Source organism: Acartia tonsa, chromosome 6, assembly GCF_053477335.1.
Source record: "Acartia tonsa isolate MP-2025a chromosome 6, ASM5347733v1, whole genome shotgun sequence".
Lineage (NCBI taxonomy): Eukaryota > Metazoa > Arthropoda > Copepoda > Calanoida > Acartiidae > Acartia > Acartia tonsa.
This window is the reverse complement of record NC_137265.1, coordinates 11,992,282-11,996,716: the sequence shown is the minus strand read 5'-3', so window position 1 is coordinate 11,996,716 and position 4,435 is coordinate 11,992,282.

Genomic DNA, 4,435 nt, shown 5'->3' with positions numbered 1-4,435 from the left:
AAATATGACCTTTTAAAAAATGAAGATTTTAGTACATTAAATATGAAATTGAACTTAACCATAAAAAAAGAAATTAAATATGAATAAAAAATGAAATAGCGCCATTTTATAAAAAATGATTGTTCTAACAAGGATGGCAACATCCGTAAGTAGCGAAGCACAATAAATCATGGATGGACAAACGGACAAAATAGAGAAGATGTTTATCATTCATAAAAAAATAAGGAGTAGGAATAGAAAAAAGGGAAGGTTAGGATAAATAATAGAAAATCACGAAACCTTTACATATCAATAAAAAATGTCTTTAGTAGCATAACCAACAGACTGACGAAACAAGTAATCTCTATACTAGATGCTTTCTGGTAAGGGTTATCTTCACAAAAATAAGCAGTCTTATATCTTAAATAGCAGCCAAGAAAAATACAATTTACCAAGGCGTATGGACAGACAAAGTAAATTGTGAAGTAGCTTTGCTACAAAAAAAGGGATGGAGGGGTGGGGGATTTTTTTTACAATGTGTGTAATAGGGGAAATTTCTATAAGGGGTGAACCATATCATAAATCTCTCAAGTTTTATACACACACCTACACACACACACACACACACGCACGCACACACATACAAAGATAAAATGTGTTTCCAGCCTAATTGCTGGATGAATACACCCCCCCCCCCCACGGGATAGAAATAAATGGCCCTACCAAAACATCCCCCCCCCCCTTCCTTGAAGCTTTATCCTTTATTCACCTAAAACCTCATGATGACAGGGGTGTTGCACCATAAATGCTAAAAAATATATAGCTATACCTAGCTTTACATGGACATACCTATCTGCTTAACAATTCTACCTATTTACTTTAGAATGCAATCTCTAATAGTAGATGTTTTATGTTAATCCAAAATGATTTAATTTTATTGAATTTTTAAATAAACAGTCAGATAAAATATTTTTGAAAACTATAAGGACTAAATCTAGAAATTTTTCTTCGTTATAAGCATCTTCAAAAACCATTAGTTTGAGATTTATTTGAACACCTTTTTTGAAAAAGTAGAACCATAGAATCCCTTTTACTGTGCTAGAGGGTTAAAGTTTCGATATAACAAGCTTTGATTTTTTCTCAAGGAATAGAGGGTGTACACAATACACATATACATTATAGTTTCCATCACTCTATGTATATGAAACTATGTAGCTCTAGCATCCTCCGTGAAACTAGCAGGAGTGTACACATATACATTATAGTTTCCATTACTCTATGTATATGGAACTGTGTAGCTCTAGCATCCTCCGTGAAACTAGCAGGAGTGTGCACATATACATTATAGTTTCCATCACTCTATGTATATGAAACTGTGTAGCTCTAGCATCCTCCGTGAATTTAACAGGTATACACATATACATTATAGTTTTCATCACTCTATGTATATGAAACTGTGTAGCTCTAGCATCCTCCGTGAATTTAACAGGTATACACATATACATTATAGTTTCCATCACTCTATGTATATGAAACTGTGTAGCTCTAGCATCCTCCGTGAAACTAGCAGGTGTGCACATATACATTATAGTTTCCATCACTCTATGTATATGAAACTGTGTAGCTCTAGCATCCTCCGTGAAACTAGCAGGTGTGCACATATACATTATAGTTTCCATCACTCTATGTATATGAAACTGTGTAGCTCTAGCATCCTCTGTGAAACTAGCAGGTGTGCACATATACATTTTCCCAGGCACCCCCCTCACTCCTTCACCCACGCCCTCTTCATAAAATTCCCTTTTTTTCTAATTTTGTTTCTCTCCTTCTCTTTTTTTTCTTCTGTGATAGATTAGGGATAAAGCACGTTGGTTTACAACAGTTTTAAGGTTTTCAAAACAAAAATAATTTTATATTTTAATAAGCGAATCTTTTCTTCAACTTTATTGACAACATTTTTTGTATGATTTAATTATCTTGTTCATCTGATTTCTGGAATATTGATTCCTAGAACAACAAAGTACACTGTTATAAGCGAAGCATCTGCATAATGAAAACTTTAAAATCTTCACATAGGTTTACCTATTCAAGCCGACAGGTTAACGTTAACATATTTGATTTCAACTTTAGACATTTTAAGAGTAGTGTTAAAATGACTATTATTCCACCTTTAGTCATTTTTTTTGAGAAGCGTTAAGAGGATTTTGTATTGCTTTTTAGAGTCCACTGAAAAGTTCTGACAAATGTTGAAAACATGTCAATGATACCACTGTGTGTATGGTTACAATGTATTAATACACATGGACTATTTACACGTAATTATGTCCACTTTGATACCACTGTGTGTATGGTTACAATGTATTAATACACATGGACCATTTACACGTAATTATGACCACTTTAATACCACTGTGTGTATGGTTCCTATGTATTAATACACATGGACCATTTACACGTAATTATGACCACTTTAATACCACTGTGTGTATGGTTCCTATGTATTAATACACATGGACCATTTACACGTAATTATGACCACTTTAATACCACTGTGTGTATGGTTCCTATGTATTAATACACATGGACCATTTACACGTAATTATGACCACTTTAATACCACTGTGTGTATGGTTCCTATGTATTAATACACATGGACCATTTACACGTAATTATGACCACTTTAATACCACTGTGTGTATGGTACAATGTATTAATACACATGGACCATTTACACACAATTATAGCCACTTTGATACCATTGTGTGTATGGTACAATATAGTAATACACTTGGACTATTTACACGTAATTATGACCACTTTGATACCACTGTGTGTATGGTTACAATGTATTAATACACATGGACCATTTACACGCAATGTGCTTTCAAGTGTACCAATAAGAGTATCACTCATATTGAGAGTAGAAAACCCATTATCCCCCCCCCCCCCCACCCGACACTCGACAAAGATTTACACTTTTAAGGAAAAAGTACATTTATAAATTTCTCTTTTAACTTAATTATAGTCTTTAAATAAGTAAATAAATTAAAGCCTCCCGTTGGGACTATAAAAGTTTTAGGTAGGGGGATGGGGGGGGGGGGTGGTTGCTTTCATGGTCGAAATAAGTATGTTTTTGCAGGATATCCGTGTGTCTGTCTATTTAGATGTGTGTGTAGGTGGTTAATGTGTAATATAGGAATAAGGAATACTAAAAAATCATTACTTTAGAGCAAAGTGTAAACCCATCCGCTAGTTATCAAGTAGTTTACAGGTTCAAGTCTTAGCCTTATTATTAAAAGATTTAACTCTTTTGTGATTTTGGGTATTGGATTGGCTAAACAACAGGTGCATCTAAATATCACATGAGCATTAATTCGAGACAATGAAGGGGTTATATATAAATCCCTCAATCCCTGGTATTTAAGTGTAAAGGTATGTAAAATATTACTTAAACATGGGGAATATAAAAATCTACTAAAATTTATATCATGGTGTTAAACCAATTATCTGCTACCAGATGGCGAACTGTTGTATTATCAGAGAGTGAGGGGACTTTGGGCTGTTAGATTACACTAGTCCCCAAAGTTTTATAATAACGCTTTCTTATTTGTTGGATTAACATCATTGGAAACTTAAGTGAATTTATATTGGTTGTTTAATTAAGTTGAGTGTTCAAAAGTTTTAAGTTTAGTTGTAATCTACAGAAGAGGTACTTTTGTGTATAATCATTGAGGATGTACATCAATTTATTGGCCAATGTCTTATCTCTTTATATCCTTCTTTGTTATCCTTATATAAAAAAGTAATAGGATGTGTGTCTGTCTATACGAAGGATCGCTCTAATTGCTATGGTTCTCCTTTACTGTGAAGCTTCTCATAATTCCTGAGATGGTTTATTACTACAATTTTGGGGAGGGTACCACCACCCTCCAAAGAGAAATTAAAATTTTAAGAGGAGGTTCTCCCCCCCCCCTCACCTCTTTCTTAAAGTGTCTCTAGCGGTCTCTAGGTGCGTAGCCGCTAGTTTCTAAGTTTTATATCAATTGCATTGTAAATGAAGCTAAATATCCCTTAATTAAAGTAAAAGGATGCCAGTCTGTTTGTAGCTTAAGATCTCACTAGCCGATGGAACGATATGGCATTCCTTTACAGTGAAGCTTCTCATAAGTCCTGGAAAGTTTTATAATTATTTTGGTAGAGGGTACCTTAACCCTCCTAAAAGAAAATGCTGGTTATGAATAAAAACTATTACATTAGAATGTTTTTTTTAGAATGATTAAAAAAAGCATAAAGTCATATCTGTAAATTTATTGATGATTTTTCATGGTAAAGATTACAATAAATTAAATAAATGATTCATATTTTCTTTTATTTTCTTACTACAATTTAAGCAAAAATATTGAAGTTTGATTAAACAAATTAATTAAATTAAAATGTAAAAGTTTCAAATTTCAGT